The sequence below is a fragment of the Dermacentor andersoni genome, chromosome 2, assembly GCF_023375885.2.
Source record: "Dermacentor andersoni chromosome 2, qqDerAnde1_hic_scaffold, whole genome shotgun sequence".
NCBI lineage: Eukaryota > Metazoa > Arthropoda > Arachnida > Ixodida > Ixodidae > Dermacentor > Dermacentor andersoni.
Genome location: NC_092815.1, coordinates 205,803,927 through 205,824,653, shown reverse-complemented (window position 1 = coordinate 205,824,653; position 20,727 = coordinate 205,803,927). Strand labels below are relative to the sequence as shown.

General features: G+C 47.9%; 1 protein-coding gene across 1 annotated transcript in view; it reads left to right on the top strand.

The window, feature by feature from the left end:
- LOC126540197 (uncharacterized) overlaps window positions 1-20,727 on the top strand; it is a 118,858-nt gene that overhangs the window by 30,618 nt on the left and 67,513 nt on the right. The window lies entirely within an intron of this gene.

Below are 20,727 nucleotides of genomic sequence, written 5' to 3'. Positions count from 1 at the left end.
GGGCGCGTACGGGCAAGAAATGGGAGCCCAGACACGATCCTAGACGACCGCATATGGCAGGCCAGCTTGCCCGTCCTGTCACACACCGCGTCTGAGCATGCGTCCCCTCGTGCCTGGTGGACGTCGGCCTTAATTCCGGAATGGAATCGCCCACGTGAATGCTCGGCGACTCCGAAGGTGTGAATCCAATTCTGTACGCTGGATACTGAGATGCGTTGTCGTCAGGGCAAAGTATAGTCGCGTGCAGCCGCTGACTCGTCGCAGCTGGACGGGCAGCCGACGTGCTTCGACGGGCGACTTCTCTACGTCATTCCGAGACAATTGTTATCCATAACTGGACCTCGCATCTAATCTGGCCGGGAAATTTATTCGCATTAAAGGGGTGCATATAAAGCTGCGGTTAAAAAAAAGTTAGAAAACATTCTGGCTCTTCAAGGGAACCTCGTTTGCTAACCAAAGTGCCACGAACGGACCAAATTTTATCTGAGAGCTCGAGCGTGAGCACGCGGGCAGGAGGTTATCGTCGCTTTCCGATTGACTCCGCCGTTGCTGTCGCCGTCGTCGTTATGTGGTTGCGATGTCTCGCCCTATCATCCGTTTCTCTGGCGATAGCAGAAGTCTGACACCCGCCGATCTCGTATTTCGTTACTTGTTCAGCGGGTGTAGTTGGAATTACATTTTTTAAAATTATTTTGCACGTTCGTTTCCTTTTGCCGGCTTTCAGAAGCATCGCTTTCGCCGATGCACACGTGATCGTAGTTCGCGCGAGGAATCCGTTGCTCCACGGCCGGGGCACATCCTTTCTTTATTTGTTTATTTTTCACTTTGTCCCGTCACGTTGACAACACCCTACCGTATAATTCAAAGGGGCCCTGAAACACTTTTTTTGACTAATCAAATAATGGCCTCGCTATTAAAGGACGTCGTGTCACGAATCTCATGCCGCAAAATGTTTTCGAACCCTTCAACTATACAACGATTGTACCAACGATTTAAAAAAAAGTGGTTAACCGCAGCCGAGTGAAACCAACGACACATGGTTTGCCGTCATGTGGCGCTCCTTAGAGTATTTTTTGTATTCAGCTTGACTAAGATGAATTAAGTAAGATGAATTATCCAAAATATTGAATATTCACTTTAGCGCCAGGTGCGTACCGCTGTGTTGCAGAGGAGGTTCACAAACGACCGATCCATTTTTTTTGCGGCAACGTACGCGCTGCGTGGCGATCTTTTTCGGCGTTTAAAGAAAACCCGCCACATATGAAATAAAACCACGTGACCGCGCTCGTGCGCTTTGGTATTGCAGCGCTCTCAAATGTGCGTCGAGCCTATCGCTTACCGGAGACGACGGCGCTTCCTTTGCGCGTGCCAAAGATGCCGACGCACTGTGAAGCTGATGCCGCTCAATTCGCCACGGTCCTCGCACGAAGTGCAGTCGTTTTTCCTTCTCCTCGCAGCCGCCGCGTTCCAAGCCGGACGGTGACGTAGACGTGCCCTGCGCCTACGTAGTTGTGTCCGCAGTGTGACGTCGCTCGTGGTGACACGTGACTTCGAGAATTATTCAAGACAACATTGGTTATGTGTGCGATCTGTTGCTTGAATTGACGAAGTGAAGTTTAGACAAATAATAAAACACACAAACGGAATGTCTGCGTGTTTTTGTTTTACTTCGCACAGAAGCAAGAGAGATGGTACTTCCGCTTCGTCTGCTTGTTCCCACCCACGGTCGTGCGGTCACGTGCGCAAGTACCGAAACTATGCCATTTTCTACCGTGTTCCAGCGCGTGATCATGCTCTGCGATCTGCTTGTTCTGCCTCAGTATTCGTGTAGCACTGAATTATACCACTGGTCATTTTTCCTTGTGCACAGCGCGCAAAATCGCGCGCTGCGCGAACGAGACAACAGCTCGCGCGCGACGCCGTCGGCGGAAGTGCGTAGCGCTGAAAAAAAAAGTGAGAAAAAAATGAAATGAAGGCGGGGCTTGTGACGTATGCATCACGCGATCCTCGAGGTCCGGTATGGGAGAACGCAGGGAAGAAATTTCGCTTGCGTAGGCTAGACGGTGCGAGCGGAGAGAGCGTCTTGCTTGGCAGTGGAGCCCGCCTGCTGAAATCCTGGGTTCGCGGCACTGAAATATTTCTATCTCGTCTATTAGTGAGCCGATTTGAAAACTTTTTGCGGCAGAAAGCTCCCTTGAGGACACGTAACAACCTCCAGCGTATAACCAAAATTTACTATGGGGCCTGCTGATGGGGCCCTTTAGGTGGCGGTCGCAAGCGGCGGTCGCAAGCGCGTATAACGCTGGAGCCGATCGGATACCGGCATGCTCGCATGTTTGCCTCGCAGAGAGACACGATGCCGCAGCTTGACATTTCGCCGATCGCCAGATTTGCAGCCCACAACTCTACAAGGGCGATTCACGGTGCCCGCGAAAATAAACCTCGTGACCAGCGCTGACCGCTTAACTCGCGCCAACACGGAGTACGTTGTAACACAAGCAGACGACACTTGTAGTGTGCCGAAAGAGCTCGAGTGTAGTTATAAATTGTCGTTGTGTTTTCCTTTTGTTACTTTTTTTTACAGAAACGAATGAACTAACATTCCAACTATTCCGAACAACATTTGTTCGCCTTAAAGTTGGAAAAATTATCGATGACGCAACCTGAGTAACCAATCGGATAGCTCGCCCAACTGACGTCACGTGTGCCAGCTGCGTAGGTTGTGACGGGCTGGTCGAAAACTCAAGGGAGTGGCGCCGCGGCGATGGGTAGTGATGGAAACTTTTAACACCTTACCATACATTGCGTGCTTCACGCGGAGCGCTTACATGTGTCACTCAATGATCGGAGGGATCTACCTAACGACTTCGTACGTTTCTACAAAAACGTGGAAATTGTTTCGGGTCCCCCTGAGGGAGGCTACTTGAGCCACACGTACGCTATAACAGTGCGGCACACGTGCATAAGTTTCCGTTACGCCAGGCACAAAGCGTTGCGTATTCGAAAGGCATATCGGCGCGCGGCCCCGAGATCCGTACCGGCGCGTCTTACGTGCAGAATTTCTTACAAAGATTACTAGAGGTATTTGTGGCACTAAAGCCTACGGGAGCTACAAGTACGGTGGTTTAGCCACACTGTGAAAAAAAAAATCCCGAAAAAAAAAACAAAGAACTGAAAATTACTATGTTTGCTACAGATTTTTTTTTGTAATGGTCCGCCTGCGGTATACTTACAAATTTGTCATCAATACTGTGAGCGAAGTGACATTTATTCATCAATTTACTATTATCAATAACATTTGTGCACAGCTTCACCAGCCGCGTAAGTATGTGTAGACAGAGGGTCTCGTGTGCGCGAGTGGATTGCTCTTAATTTATCGAACAGCTACAGCTGCTCTCTGGTTAAGTCGTGCTCTCAGGGCGTGGCTGCGTGAACTCGTTGAGTGGATGTTCGGATGTGTTGAGCTACTAGGATGTGTCGCACTTTTTGCGTGCAGGTAGTGTAAGCGATTGCTTTCTGAAGTGTTATTCCGCTTTAAGCTAAGAATGAAAAAAAAAGCGCTGTGCCGGATGCCTCGTCACATCTTACATGCAGCGTTCTTATCTCTACTTGTACGATCTATTACAACCGATCTCCCAGCATTGGACTGTTTTATACACCACGAAAGGTGCAGTCACGAGGGAAGGTTACTCCCATAAGAGAGTAAACTATGGGACACTTCCCCCCCCCCCCATAAGATGACTGAACATCCGTCAGCAGAAAGTGGTAGTGAAACTACACAAAAAAGGTAGAAACAGAAAACGGAAGAAAACGGAAAGGCCATATTGCAAAAAACACGGGACCAAGCGCGGCAGCTCCTGCAATGGTTTTTCGAGGGATCACGCCTGATTACGACGTCCAGAGGGCATTGGGGCACCCCTCTACCGAAACGTCGTTGACGTCGCCTGTCTCCTCTCCCGCACCCCTGCCGTGAACCGCCAAACCCCCCCCCCCCCCCCCCCCCGTCCTCCCACGCGGCGTGTAAGGCGGCAGCAGCAGTGGAAAAGCCGAAAGAAGAGACAAAGAAAGGTTCACTTTAAACAAGGGACACTACAGGCTAGTAGTAAGTCGACGTGGACTGTTTAAACACCATCCCAGAAACCTCGCAACATTTGTTTCGTGCCAAGAAACGACTTAGTTTACGGGAAAATTGCATCTGAAGGGTCCGAATGCCCTTTTTTTTTTAAATTCAAATCTCCCGCCACCCTGACAGGGGAGTGGTTACGTTGCATACGCCATCACCGCTCTTTGCTCGTCGATGAGTAAAACGGCGCCCGACAGACGGCGGTACCGAGTCAAGACAGAGCGGAGGATTCGCCGCTGCAGCTGCTTTTTGGTCAAGTGGCATGTACCGTTCGGGCATCCCGCGACATCATATGGAAGTTGAGTTCCTTGCTACTTTCAGTTTGTGCGAGTTTCGCGAGCCAGCAAAACCAGCGCAGCACTACGCGATGACGAAGCTACTGAAACACGAAAGCTTGGGCTGCGCAGAGTCGAGCAAAAACGAAACCTTTCGACCGCCCACGTCGTCGTCAACGGCAATTGCAATGAGTTCTTTTTTTCTAAAAATGAAATAGAACTGGACAAGTAGCATTTTATTTCATCTTATAACGCAGCACGAAGATGTTTTTTGGAACGAGTAGTTGATCAGTAGTGACAGAATTTAACTGAGGAGTGCTTTCATCATTGGGCAAGTGCTTGAATGTTCCGGGCGAGTCTCTAATCATGTCCTGCATTTACCTCAATTTTTCGATTATTCAGGCTCTGTTCGCGATAATATTGACACCTCAGAGATTATCGAGCACCAATCTATCACTTCAGCTTGACTTAGTATTTGCCTTTAGTGTCCCTTTAAAAGCACGCAGGATATCGGGGATGGATCGTCATAGGCAACTTTACTAGATGTAGCAGACGTAGGCGTAATGCTAGATTACGATGTGGCAACGCGTAAGTAGTTCGCACAGGCTAGGTGACATCCGTCGCCACTCAGATTTAAGAGAGATGTCGTGAGCAAGCATCATCGTTGTCATGTGACGTCCACGTATCCGGTGTTCCAGTATTCGCAAAGCGCTGAAAGTGCGCGGACAGTCCAGAAAGTTCTGTCTTCTTGTGGACATAAACGCAACAACTGTCTGCGCATTGTGAAAGGAGGTAAGGCGCGAAGAGGCCGACACAAGGCAAGAAAACCAGACAACGCAAACGCCGCTGCTGTCTGGTTCTCATCTTTTGTGTCCGTGTGTTTGTGCCTTACCTTGTTTCCTCGATGAACACCTACCAAACAGCTCAATTTTCTGTAGTCCTAAGTGTATACGTATGTCTTGCGTTTGTGAACGGCCGTACATTCAGCCACTGTGCACATCACACGAAGGAATGGATGCGGGCAGCTCATTGGCATTTGTGCGTTGAAACGCGGGGTAACTGGTATGGCGGCACTGCGTCACAGCCTTTGGGAACGTAGTATTTGGATATTCCAAAAGTCCAAAAAATTGATGTTCCTCGCTCTTAACCGATTCGACCATCTTTTTTTATGTCCCGGTAATCACCGCGTCGTTTTTCTGGTCGGTTAAAGTCGAGAACCATGCAATGTTTATCAACAGGCTGTCCTGTTTTGTTGTTGTTTTTTAAAATAGCTATGAGTGGTATACGAATAGCAGTCTTTGAGACCGAGTCGGGAGTACGAATCAAAGTGCCAAAAGCGAATCGAATCGAAGTGATTATGGAATATTTTTCGAATAGCTTTCGAATATACTGTGCAGCCTTATCACCAAAAATTTTCGCATCCTGGCATTATGCACAATGTAAAGTTTCGATCACAACACTCCACATTACAAAGCATACTTGGTTGAAAGCACGAAGGGAGCATTGGGAATATCTAAGCAGATTGTTCGCAAACTCAGGGCTCCATTGAGCAAAGTTAATAAACGTAGCGTTGTGGGCCAATTAATTTATGCATATTACAGGGTGTCTACCAACCGAGGAAATCGAGAATTCTTGGGGATATTGAAGTCCGGAAAAACTTGGGAAAAACTCGGGGAATTTGTGCTTCAATCAGGGAAAATTAGCTGTCATTTTATTAAAAGGGAACGGTAGTCGCCCTACTGCTGGTTTGAGTAAAAGAAATGAATCGTAACGAATTTTATTTGACGCCGTGTGGTTGGCTGGTGCGCAGTTGCCAGTGTACAGTCAACTACCGATTTTCCGGACGCCCGATTTTTGTGAAATGCCCGATAATGCGGAAGGCTTCGCGGCACCACCACGTACCCCATGCATAGAGTCAATGTATATGAACGTCTGTAATTTCAGACAAGAACCCTTCGCTGTCCGATTTTCCGTACTTTCTGCCGCGACCGCAGGTCCGAAACTGCATTAATCAAAGACAACACCGCCATTTTGATTGCCTCGCTGCCTCGAACCGGCGCTCTCGCACGCAGATCCGCTGGCACCGTAGCCACCACCGCGGCAACGCTAGGCTTAGATGCTTCGACGTTCGCTATTAAGGTTCTTGCCGTTCAGTGCCGTGATTTTCATTGAAAGAATTCGCCGCTATCAGTAATGGCACCGACTCCGCCTCTGTAATCCTCGCGATTGGCTTCGAAGCTCAGAAAGCATGGTGCGTTGCTTAATGCCGGTTTCCGAATGGCAGCTTCGCCTCAGCACAGGAATGTTACGCGGTGAAGCGTACGTGAAGTATTGCGGTGAAGCGTAACAAGCGTGGAAGGGGCCATTGTCACGGGACACAGTACGTATTCTGTAACTATACACGCGTGCACCCGCCGTCTCCTGTCACAGTACGAGCACCGATATGCCTAATAAGTGTACTGGCAGGCTTTCAAAGCTTTTTTGGACGTGCCTGTGACGATTTGAGCCCTTAAGGGCAGTAAGAGACATGCATTCATTTTTTTCAGACTGCCCGATTCGATTTTTCGGACGTTTTCGTGGCCCCTAGGGAGTCCGAAAAATCGGAAGTTAACTGTACTACTGACCAAGAGGATGCTTCAAACGGTCCGTGCGGCAGACACGCAGCGGAAGGAGGACAAGAACAGAAATGACCGTTACATTGAAGAATATATAAATCGGGAAAGGAACTGTGCCACCTCTTCTTTGAAGGAGCTTGAGCTCAAAAAGCATTGTTGGCTGACGCAAAGATGTAGGTGACCCTCATACAAACCAAAATGAACTCATGAAAGCAGTGAAACACAACACGGAGGCATTGTGCGTGGGCTTGGAGTATGTGAGGATAGTTCAGGTTGACTTTCCAGCTGCTGAGAAGATGTCACTTGTGACAAAGTTCGGACCTAATACCAATGATCTTGCTATCAAGTGACAGATATAGCTAATTTTCGAAAATATTTGTTTCCGTGTGCATCTCTTTTTATTCGTATCTGAATATGGGCTTTATCGTTTTTCTTTTTCGAAGATATGTTATTTGCTGTGCATTTTACTATCCCCTCCCTTCAGTTTTCTACTTTGAATACAATAAACGCTACTCTTTACTATTCAAACTGGATTAATTTTTTTTAGATGCTCGCTTGAGAGTGACAGCATCGGGCGACAGTCATTTTTCTAGAGTTGGAATGATCGCGGCAGGCGGTGCCGTTATCGCATCGAGCAACTTGCAATGAAACGCATTCATATTTAATCCGATGAGGGGTACAGGTGCCGGAGTTATATGTAGCAGTAAACAATACCAACTGCCGAATATGCCGTGTCTATAATATCATCTTATTGCCAGTGATCGCGTTTATAGCCGAAGAAGGCTGTCTATCTGAGAGACACTGCCTGCTCTAATACGTTGTGTCTGTTTTGGATGGGATGAAAGTTTGTCGCTTCAATTTCATGCTTAATCGTGCACAGTCGACGACGTAAACTATTCGAAAATGTGCAAACAATATTCGAATTTTTGAGGTGAGACCGTTCAGTTGGAGGACCGGATCGAATAGAACAATATTTGATCTGTTATTTGAAGGTTTCGTACCCGTCGCAATGGCTCAGCGTCTGTGGATTTTTCCCCTTCTCTCTTCCCCTTCGAACAACATGAGATACTCCCGATGCAGCTTTCCGTTGCTCAATACGCGCTACGTAAAATGTGTTTTTCCAAGCATACTTGGCTTTTCCTTGAACAACGTCCGGATTGTCTTACAGGTTCTCAGTCTTTGGCTTCGAATTGGCCTACGTGATGCCTGCGAATCTCTTACAAAACTGCCGGGCGTTGCGATCGTCGTCAGCGCGCGCGGCACTCACACACACACACGTTCCACGTGACACTCGGGGTAACACTGATCACACTCGCTCAGTCACGTGTAGCACTTTCGGTCGTTATCGAGCCTGATCGGAATCGAATTTGTCGACAGTGATTGATTCCCTTCCGCAGCTTGCACAGAGGGGCCAGTCGCGACGGACAAATTCGATCCCGAACGGGCTCGATCGCGATAGAAAGTGCACCACGTGTGATCGATGTATATCTCTTCCGCTCAAGATGTGAGGTAACGTGAATCCGAGGCTCTTCCCTGCGCATAACGAAAGGAATTACAGAAGCGCGCTTCTCCACTCGAGTCCCCCATGTGCGGGGAAGCCACCTTTAACTGCTCATGACCAAGGAGCTACTGTTTCATTGGCGAGGAGGACATGTATTTTCATAAGGCTGCATTGTGGAATGATGTGCGAATTAACGTTAAATCAACTAGAAGCTACGAACTAGCCTTGGAGTTATTTTACACTCGCCTAACTATGGATAACTCTTACCTACTCTTGCACAAATGTCAACAGTTCTATGCTCCATCCTCTCCGCTATCCTCTCTGTTATTTTTCTTTCTTTTTGACTCTTTTTATTGGACGGTCGATGACTACAGTTTATTCGGAAAAAGTGCGTTCGCTGGGAAACTAGAGCGTCTGCCAAGCCATCGCGACTTCGCTGCAGCAGAATCAACGGACTGCGGGCTTTCACTGAGTGCCGCTGCGGTAGCCAAACGAGTAGGCGTGCGGACCCACGGCCTCCGAGATCGGGCGCCCACTCGGAGGCCGACCGAACGCAGTTCACCACTTCTCCGCATCGTGCCGCCGAATTGGCGCTGTCGTTAGTTTGGCGTTAACTTGAACTTTTGGGGCCGCGGACCTGTACGTAGTTTTTTTAGTGGGCTAGGTGAGGCCAAAAAAATGCTCGAATCGTATTGGAGGGTTCAACTTCTCGAAGCAAAGCACTATTTGTAACTCGTGGTAAGCGCTGTGCTTCAGGGAAGCTCCGGGTGGCGTAGTAAGGGAACTCCGAGCGCGCGTGAAGCGCTGTGGCCGGCGGCGGCGGCGGCAACGTGTCACTGCGCTCGTTTGGTGATGAATGCGGGCTCTGGTGTCCTGCGCCGTTTGTGTAATGCATGTGTCGTGCTTTGCGCCGTAGAAGTACGAGGCTTATTTTTTCTTTTACATCGATATTACGTGCCAACCTTTATGATTTTATCGTAAGAAGCCAGACTTTAGCGCTCGCTTATGATTTTTCGTATTGACACAAATATTTTAGTATTTTTTATTTGCGTATAGTGTTGGGCAATATCAATAAAAAGAAAGAAATACAGTCGCTGAGTGGTTTCCTAATTGTTTGAACCAATTGATTATGCGGATCGACCCGTGCGGCAGCGACGTCGACTGACAGAGCCACAGTACAGTGGCAACCGAATCTTCGGTGGCCATTGCACGAATACTTTATTAATGAATATCACAAACATGTCTGCTTGTCCGCGGCGCAGATCGTTGTCCGTGCGACTATATCGGGCAGAGATATTGCCTTTCCATAGTATCCTTACCGGAAGAATCGTGCGATTCAACTGAGTCAACATAATGAATAGTCAAATTATTTTAATATATACCAGCGAATATTAATATTTCTTTTTTGTTTGCACTGCCGTGTTTTTCGAGTTATGTATAAGGTTGGCAGGTCTGCGCCCGCTATTGAATCTTTCCGTTGAGTGCGGGAGTTGGCCGACGTTGACGGCGACTTGGAGAAATGTCGGTTTATTTACATTATGTACAGTGTTAGAAACGGGTAAACTAACAGTAAAAGTTCTTCTGCGGCCGGCAGCAAATTGTATGCACCGGCCCGTGGCAAGAATAACGTCTCTCTTTCCGATGGTTCTCTGGCTTATAACCGCTTCAGTCCGTCGGGGTCCCGTCATTTTCAGCCAGTCGTCGAGCCCGTGCAGGTGTCGTCATTTTCATTCAGTCGTGGGGCCCGCGCAAGGGGCGTCGTGTTAGGCCTCCGACGGCCTCATACGTCCGGCGTTGCCTCCTCGCCTGGTCGTCCTCGAAAACATTCCAGTGCTGCAAAGCAGCTTTTCTCGGGACTAAGGTCAACCACCTCGAACTGTGCCGGCCTCCATGTACATTTTTGGGCAGCTTCACACAGGAGGTAGACAAAAGCTACACGCGCGACACACGGGTGCGGGATAGCCAACCTGTCAGGCGGGTCCGGTAGCATGGTCAACGCGCACCGGCGCACCATAATTGGAATGCAACGGCGAGTGGTTGCGCTTGGAGAACTTGACCGATTCTTATCAATGATCCGTATCTAACACCACCTAATGACTGCGTTTCATACCTGGTCCACGATTTCTCGGTCATCCATGTGATCAGTCTCTCTAGCCTTCACGGCCTTGCCTGCTATATGTGAAACGGAATACCAGTACTCGAGCAATTTGCATTCCGCCCCCTTCCGAATGCGGCCGCCCACGTAGGCAGTCGAACGCATGGAAAATAATAGTTTGGAACGAGGCTGTTGTACTTGGAGCTGAACTTATGCTTCCATAAATGTTGATGTCTCCCGCCTTTCCTAAAGCTTCGTGAAAAAAAAATACTGCGTTTCATGTTGGGGCCGGCAAAATTGTTTTCTGTTCTCATCGTGAAGCGAGCTTACCTTTCCTGCAGAGTTATGCATGCAAAAGTCGGACCACGCTTCCTGGACAGAAAGTCGCACACTTACAATGGCACTGCTTCAGCGTGGCTGACGTCGTTACCGTCTTTCGCACAAACAGAAAACACGGCACCCATTATTTAACTTTCCCCTGCCGGATCCAGTGACCGTGGGCCGTTGCACAAGCGTCGGCAGTTAAGCTCCGCAAGCTGAGGCACAGAAAACTTCGAGTCGTCAGAATTTGCGCAGGCTTCGTTAGCCGCTTGTTCCTTCGACCTCTCCGTATATTGTCGTGCTGCTTGCGATCTGAATCGCGTTCTGTGATCGCAGTCGCAAGGAATGTTTTGTTTTGAAATGCATAAGCATTCCTGTGCTTACCCAACGAGAAAAACCATCCATCCCTCCGTTCCCTAAGACTATTGCTTTAAGATAGCGCCCGCAGCAGCGAGCGAATTCATGTTCGTGCTGCCTCTCGCTTCAACGCCAACGAAGCGGCGATAACGCGGCGCCCACGGGGCTCTCAGCATACGCCGCACTAAGCCACTTTCGCAGATCGCTTTCAAGATATACAGGCCCGCGCATCTCTCCAACGCTAAGTAAGCGGCGAGAACACAGCGCGCGAAGCTATCAGCCTCTCTGTCCGAATCGCAGGTCGCTTTCAAGATACGGTCCACGCGGTGGTGCCACCGCCCGAGTACGTTTCGACGCAGTTCGTAACGGTTCGATGCGGATGGATAAGGCGCTGTAGAGGGATAACGCGTGGCTTATAGTTATCGGAACGCTGTCAGCGCACCTGGTGCGGCCACCTGCAGTAGTTTACTTGCGTCATCATTTCACCTTGCGCCGCCGTCCGCAGCAGTTCGTGTCGCTGCAGCGCTGTTATCGTTAATAACGGTCGTATCAAGTTTCGTAACGTTGATAATGACACCGGGCTGAGTGTAGATGAGCAAGTGGCGCAATGCTTACGCATACTTAGACAACTCCCAGAGGAGTGTCTGCGTGATTTTTATTTTTTATTTTCTCGGGCGTCATCTTACGTGAACCCCTGGCAGCATTGATGGCACATGTCGTACTCGGTAAGCGTCCTTTCCGCCGAGAACACCGTTTAAATCACGCTTAATGAGCTTTGCTCAAAAGCGTCGTTCGCAAAAAAAAAAAAAAAGACTCATGTCGGCTGCAGTTCTCGTCAGTTTGATGAATTTCAGAAAAAAGATAACGATATGTTTGCGCGCTGGTAACTACGCTGCTACAGACCCCCTTCCTTGGAAACTTGATACATGACTTCAGTTCAAAGGAAAGCGAATAAGTGTATACATTTTCATCTCCGTTGGCGGAGAAATGCCACCACTAATCGGTCCTGCATCCGGTCATCGGAGATGAGCTTCCGTTAACCTTGCCGCTGTACTTTCTTCATCGTTCAATTTTCCACATCTTTTGGTATCTTCCGTACACACAATAACAAAGACCTGTAGCTTCTCACTGCACATAATGACGATTTACAGCTATCTCACTTTACGCTCTCTATTTGTTGCACGCTGTCTTCCACAAGGGCCGCTCAGGGCAGTTACACTGAGCTCGGCGTGATTGCTTTTTGCGCCATGACGCCGAGAAGCAAAGCCGAGAAGTGGTGAACTACGCTCCAGCGGGGTCGATCGGTACACCTACAGCTCTGGCCGCGGGAGTACCGTTATCGCTTTTACGCGAATAGTGGATTCGATCTGCAGTCGAATCGGATAGCCCAGTCTATTCGGTTCGTATTCTGAATTATGAAAGTTCGCAGACGCTTAGAAAATAAACCCGTACATTCATTGTCACACTGTTGCCGACGTCTTTACAACGGCAACCGAGTAGTGTAAGAGTTGGGGTCGGGCATGAATTAGATGGTAGCTGGCCCATGCCGTCGTACGACTCATCCACGCTGAGGACGTTGTTGAAGGGAGGGACTTGTTCTCATCGAGAACGAGGAATATGGGATTTATTTACAATATCTACATGAATGGTGGAGATCGTTACAGTTCATCAGTCTAGCATGACTGAAGGAGAATGCCGTAGTAGACGCCGCGGTTGTGTCCACTCTGTACGAAGCGGTGGGCGAGGAGCACATCGAGACACCCTGGCAGCCGCCGGAGAAGAACGCCCCTCCTCCCTCGCTTGACCCCCCTTGCCTCGCACACCACAGGAGAGGGCACGCATCTGGGCCGCGTTCGTCGTTCGCGCACGCGAGATTGAACCGCGTTCGCCTGCTCACCCTCATACCCTTTCACTCATACGGAACCTCACGGCGACGGCAAAAATGCGCCTGGAGTGTCCATATTATTGCTTTCGCAATAATACTAGTTAGTTCTGCAACTTGGAGTGGCTACTTTGAATCGATGACCGATGCGGGATGATACGTACTTTGAAGCAGCAAAGAGACTTTGAGTGATTCGTTTACGCAATATATTTTATGGAACGTGGAAAGCCTAGAAAGATGACGCCGCGTGTAAAGATCTGGAAAGTTTGGGGTTCTTTTCATAAGTGTGACTCTAGATGTGCGAGAGTAGTTAAGGAAAATAAAACAAGCCGAACGATGCTGAAGAGATTTTAAAGTATTAAGAGATTTAAGTACATTAAAGTATTAACGACCGTTTTATACAGAAGGAGTTTGAAAGTAACCGGAGCAAGCGAAAAATTACGAAGAAGGAAACCAAGCGTGCGATTAGCATTGTTAGATATGTGTTAAATATGTTTTTTCCATGAAAGGTCACTGCTGATGTGTACGCCAATATACTTATGTTCAGAGACAAAAATGTCAGGGTCTCTCAAGATCTCTCTCAAGAGGTTAATAGGGTTAATAATAACTTTTTAGTCATTTGTAATCATTTGTCATTGCAAGCCGTCGCTAGACAACTTGATCATATCATAGTCATTAGTAGTAATTTATTTATTTATTTATTATACCCTCAGGGTCAAAGGCATTACAGAGGGGAGTGGGTAATATAGGTTACAAAGACAGTAAATACAATACAGTGAATTTGTTAGAACCCAATTTCAACAATCTCCAAAATAAACAAATGTTGTTAGGGCATCGCGAAATCGTTATCTTCGATGGCCGCAATATCGGGAGGGAGGCGGTTCCATTCGACAGATGTCTGTAAAAGTCATTTCAGTCATTATTAGTCATTACTAGTCATTACAAAGCATTTTTAGTCATTTCTAATCAATTGTAGTCGTTACAAGTTGTCGTTAGACATATTGATCATTTCATAGTCATTACAAGTAATTTGTCATTACTAGTCATTACTGCTCACTAGCAAGCATTTTTAGTCATTTGTAATCAGTTGTGGTCATTACTAGCCGTCGTTTGACATATTGGTCATTTCGTAGTCATTACAAGTAATTCCAGTCGTTATTAGTCATTACTGGTCATTACTAAGCATTTTTGGTCATTTCTAATCAGTTGTAGCCGTTACAAGTTGTTGTGAGACATATTGGTCATTTCATACAGTCATCAGTAGTCATTTCAGTCATTACTAGTCATTAATGCTCACTAGTAAGCATTTTTAGTCATTTGCAATCAATTGTGGTCATTACATGCCGTCGTTAGACATATTGGTCATATCGTAGTCATTAGTAGTCATTACAAGTCATTAGTAGTCATTTTAATCATTGCTAGACATTTCTAATCAATTGTGGTCATTACAACCTGTCGTTAGACATATTGGTCATTTCGTAGTGATTAGTAGTCATTACAAGTCATTAGTCATTTTAGTCATCACTACTCATTACTAGACATTTCTAGTCATTTTTAATCAATTGTGATTATTACAAGCCGTCGTTAGACATGTTGGTCATTTCGGAGTCATTAGTAGTCATTACAAGTCATTATTAGTCATTACTCGTCATTATTAACCTCTACCAATCTCTATTATAACGTTATCATTCACTGACTGTCACTATCAATAATTTTTCATTCGTTAATCTGTCTTTAATCTGTCTTCATATGGCGTGATGACGCTTCGGCCGACACTCCGGCGGTCAGGTCTGCTGACACAAACTTCACACCGTGAGCGCAGAAAGGCTTTCGCCTTAATAGATAAGGGAGAGCCATTAAGAGCATACGAATGCGGGTTAGCTTTGGAAGGAACTCGTGTTACTTTCATTGCTTTGCATGTGGATAAATTGAGTTTGCTGAGCCAATTGTCACACCGTGCAGCAACGCTATTAATGTCATTCTGAAGTACATTGGTATCAGATGGGTAAGAAATTTCTCCGTATGTAACACAGTCGTCGGCGAACACCCTGATAGATGATGTTGTGAGATCGGGAGGATCATTAATAAAGATAAGGAATAGGATAGGTCCCAGAACAGATCCTTCAGAAACGCCCAATGTTACTGATGAAAGATTAGGGTTGTTGTCATTAGCTGTCACGTACTGAGTACGATCACGAAAAAAAGAAACATTCAATCCATTTTTTTTTCGCGGTAGCCTTGGCCAGGATAACCTAAAAATATTCTAATATGTCTATTCTAAATCCGCGATTAGCCCTCCGTGATAGGTCAAAATACCTCGGGCCTAGCCTATATTTACGGTTATTCCACAGCTGTACCTTGGTATTTCGGAAAAAAACTTTGGCACATAGCAAAGGCCGACAGGCGGCCTGGCGATAAAATTAAGCTAGCTTATACGATAAACTGTTCATTAATTAGGAAGTTACCGTAAAGATAGTCCAACAAGGGGCTGCGTTGTTGCAATTTTTATTAAAAATACGTTATCAGTTGCAGGCGCAAGTTGCAGTGTACATAAAGATAGACTGACGATAATGATAATCTGTGCGATTGCCTGACATTGGTGACGATTGTGAGAGGACTTTTTGTATAAGGTTTATTTCTATACACAGTAAATCATCTGACACTTGCTGGTACCTATAGAACTCCTGGGGCCTAACCTAAATATTTATTGGATTTGCACGAGTATTTGGGAAAATGTCCTCACCACAAGCTGGTGATTGCCAGCGAATTGAAACGTCCTCTAATATTCATCGGACATGTTGCAGTGTGGTACAGCTGATACCCGCGCCACACGGGCGAGGTTATTGCCATTGAAATTGTAAGACCCTAAGTTTCTTAAATGCCATTACATTTCGGGCGCTGCAGCACGCGCATACTTAATGACATTAAACGTCGCGATGGCGATAGCTGCAGTGAAACGGTTAAGTTTGCTTGCCAATCGTAATACATAAAAAAAAAAAAACTGTTATTTAGGGGGCAAATGTTTAAGAAATGGCGTGAGCAACATTAATGGTTGCACTTTATGCACTTTACTTCAGGAATGTCATTGTTTAACCAAGCCGTAAACTGTTTGAAGCCGAGGCTAGCTGAACGGCCAATCTGTAGCGTGGTCGAAGCATTAAAATGGAAGAAAATGGCGCTCACAGCTTCAAAGCTTTCAAGCAGCGATCCAGAAGGCTTTGACCGCGTGCTCCAGTTTGTTGCGGCGTATGTGCTGCTTCGAGCCAAACATCGTCGAGAAATGCGAAGGTGTGAAGCCCGCATGGCAAGGAGTCGCCGCCGTGCAATCGAACAGCTTCTCCATGGCTGATGCGCTCGCGATTAGTGCTGTAGCCGTGCGTATCGGCAAGATCGCCTGCTGATCTCTACGAAAATAAAGAGCTCAATTTGTTTAATGTCGTCACAATGTGGTCGCCACGTCCACGGCGGGGACATTGGAAACGAGAGTGCGCATTCGACGGCCAAGTGAGTTGTTGTAATTGCAAGAACGCGCTACGCCGCGAAAGAATAGCACTTTTTAAAAGAAAGGGAAGAATATATTAATTGTTCTTCACAAAGAATTCGTTTAGTCTCGTCAGAATGTGGAAACATTGGGGACGAGTGTACCGATTCGACAAGTGAGTTACAAGAACGCACTTCGTCGCGAATGGCATTAAGATTTAATGGGACTACGCATTATCTGTGTGGCACCCGGCATTAAAGTTCAAGGCATTAGCATGTCATTTTCTGTGCCCCTGTGGCACGGGTGGTACACCACATAGTTCTAACGCTCTGCTTCAATTGTCATTAGCATTTAATCTTATACGCTGAATGTCCCATAGTGCCGGCACGTTTTCCCGGCGCATTTTCATCGGTATACTTGTATTTCGCTCGTCTTGTATCAAACGTGTGACGAACGACTGCGACGGTGTACCAGATAGCAGAGTTAATTTGTTCTCGTCGCTCGCTCTATTCTTTTTTTCAACGGTGTAGCACATGCATATAGCCCGTTCATCGCGGAACGCTTGCTCGTAACGAACCATACATGACGTGCGCGCACTCGCTGCACCTTGACGACGCTCATGCTTCGTATGATGGAGGGGATGTCAATTTGTTATGGTCGAGGTGTAAGTTTTATTGCCGATTGCGTGTCGGTAACTTTATCCCAACAAAGTAAAGAAGCACGTAAGCAAAGGTAGTCGCCTCTATAATCAGACAAACAATACATTTAAAGCGTAACCTTGGCGTCTCAGAAAGCTAAGGTCGACCGACGCTTGACGTGTACGGCTGAGCTAAAAGCTCCTTGGACAGCCAGCCTAAAGCAAACCCCTAGAAAGATACTTTGCGGTTACTCTAGGCAGTTTGCATCCGATAACCCTAAAAAAAGATTTTTCTCAGTGCCGCGATGCTCACGTCTGGGTCCTCTGTGAAACTCGGCGCTTCATTGTTGCCGATGCTCGCAGATGGCGCTTCCGGTATAGGGCGAATGAAAAAACTGAGGAAATCGTCCGTATAGGCGATTTCGTGGCATCAATGTCGGAAGTGGCCATCGGCATATAGCATAGCAGCGCTGGTTCAGTTCGTCGCGCAACATTTGGTGGAGCGTTGAAGGGGACCTGAACCGGCCCTCGGGCTTGGTGAAAAAAAACATAGGCCGCGGACAAAGCACACGCTTCCGTGAACATGCCATCCAAGTTTTGCTGTCGTACGCGGCGTGTGGAGCTCGCAACCGAAGCGCGAAGTCACCTTTCTCCCAAACGCTCTCTTCTCAACCCCTGCTATACTCGCTCTTTTCTGGATGATTTGGGTACGTTCGATTCGCCTGCACCACTGTGAACCATTCAGTTCACGGCTGTTCACGATAAGCTCAGAAATTGTGCAGCTCGATTCCTGAGGTGCAGGCCTAGTGAGACGCTCCAAACGAATGCAAAGGTGCACACCCGGTGCAGGCGTTATGCTATTTCAGGCTAAGTTTGAGAGCTCCTGAACTGCGGGTATGATCGGCTTCTGGGGTGCGTACACACCACACTTGCGTATAGACACATCAGACGTGCGTAAGCGGGGTTTTAACGGCGCTCGCGCCGTCTGCTGCACCGCTGCTTCGCACCTGTACGCCTGCGCCAAGTCGACACCGACAGTCGAGTGGGTGCAGCAGAACCACGAACCAGCCCTGCACCGTTCCTGCACCTTTTGAAACGAACGTCGTGGTTCAGCGGGCGCCATTGCTGCACCGCTGAAACGAATGCCAGGGTGCAGCACCTCGTGAATTGGTTCGGGTGGTGCAGGCCAATCGAACGTACCCTTTATTTCACAATGTAGAAGATTCCCATACGCGGCTGCTATTGACCAATAGCTGACATCAATCAAGAAGGGTGTTTGGATCAGTGCGCTTCTTCCTAACTGTTACTGCGCATGTTTATTGACGACGTTTAATAAACAGGTTAAAGTAAGCGAGAATCAGCTTTGGAATTTCAATAATAATGACGTAGTTTCGGAAGAAGCCCACTATCGTCTGCTGCACGCTCGGCCCAGGCCACCCGCGTACGGATTAAACTTCGGCCACCCCTGCTTATCGATGTCACAGCCGTCGGGTCTCGTGAATTTCGACTGGTTTTCACCACTCCAGACGAGACCACACGCGCGCTCACCCCTGGCTGGATGCTTTGGCAGACTTAAATTGACATCGCTTCAAAATGCATAAGTTGGATGTGGCTTCTGTCGATCATTGCTATTGAAGGACAAAGCCAGTCTGCACCATGTAGCACGGCCAGACGCGCATACGAGTTCGAACACGCACTCAAGCTCTGTCGTGCGCAGTGCAAACGCTGCTGTAGTTGCATGTAGCTGCGGTCTGCTACGTAGCGTAGACACCGCGGTCGCAGCGGGGTGTCGCGACGAGTCCGCTGGCTGAGCGCACTGCGATTGGCTGAGGACAAACCCGTTTAGCTTTACGCTTGGCACGTCATAGGCGCCAAAATCTGAAACAGTGGCGTCTACGGTAAACGACCCATCACTAGGCCTTATAGCAAATTTTGGTTATACGCTGGAAGTTTACGTGTCCTCCTTGGGGAGCGTTCTGCCGCAAGAAAATTTTTCAAATCGGCTGATTGTAATAGCATTTCAGTGCCGTGAAGCGTGATTTCAGGAGGGGAGCTCCACCGCCAAGCGAGACACTCTCTCCACTTGCCCCGTCTAGCCTCCGCAAGTCAAATTCGTTCCCGCGTTCTCCCATACCGCACCTCGAGGATCGCGTGACGATACGTAACGGGCCCCACCTTCATTTTTTTTTGTCCTCGTTTTTTTTGCGGCGCGGCGCACTTCCGCTGACGGCGTCGCTCGCGAGCTGTTGCGATTGTTTCGTTTCGCGCAGCGCACGATTTTGCGCGCTGTGCACGAGGACACCTAACTAGTGGTATAGGTCAGTGCTACGCGAATACTGAGGCAGACACAAGCTGATCACAGAGCATGATCGCGCACTGGAACACGGTAGAAAATGACATAGTTTCGGTGTCTGCGCGCGCGACTGCACGACTTCGGAACAAGCAGACGAAGCGGAAGTACATCTATCTTGCTGCGGTTCGAACTAAAACAAAAATATGTAGACATTCGGTTGGTGTGTTTTATTATTTATCTAAGCTTTAAGTTATCTGTTCAAGCAACATATTACAGAAGTAACAGATGTCGCGTAGAGTAATTCGCGAAATCATGTGTCACCACGAGCGACGTCACAGCAAACACGCTTACGTAGGGTGGTTTGCTGGGCCAGTTGGTGCATGGTGAACGTACAAGGGGTTCCAGCAAGTACGGACGCGAGCACAGGTAAGAAGAAACGGACAGGACAACGCTGGACTTACAACTGTAAGTCCAGGGCTGTAAGTTGTAAGTCCAGCGTTGTCTTGTCCGTTTCTTCTTACCTGTGCTCGCGTCCGTACTTGCTGGAACCCCTTGTACGTTCACGTGTACGTAGGCGCACTAGCAGGTGTACGTCATCCTCCGCCTTGGAGCGCGGCGGCTGCCAGGGAAAACGGCGTACGGTTTGAAATTTCGGATCTTTCCACGGCGCGTAGCGGTGCAGTACTTTGAAGACACGATCGTTGGCGCGCATTGTATGCTCTGCGCTTGTCAGCTCAAAATGGCCAGACCTGTGAGGGGCCCCTTAACGTCGGGAGTCAAATTTGAACTGCGCGCCACGGTGACGCTCAGCTGGCAGAGCGTTGAGGGTATACGCCCAGCTCCGGCGTAGCCTTCGCAGTGCAAGGCATTGAAGGAGCTCCGCTTCCTCGGAACGCATCGAACTAGTTTTTGTGGCAAAGTATTTCTGAAATGGCCTACTTTAACTTGGAATGTATTTCTCCAATTCATAAAAAGTGCTTCGGGGCCCCTTTAAATAATAGGTGGAAACAAGTACTGTGTGCCCGTCTGAACATGCGCATCCACGACGCTATTGCACGGGCATTCCGCTGCTGTGGTTCCCGCCAAAAATCAAATGCGGAAAATTAAGTTGCATCGCCCGTTACAGCTTGTCTCGTCATTTAGGTAA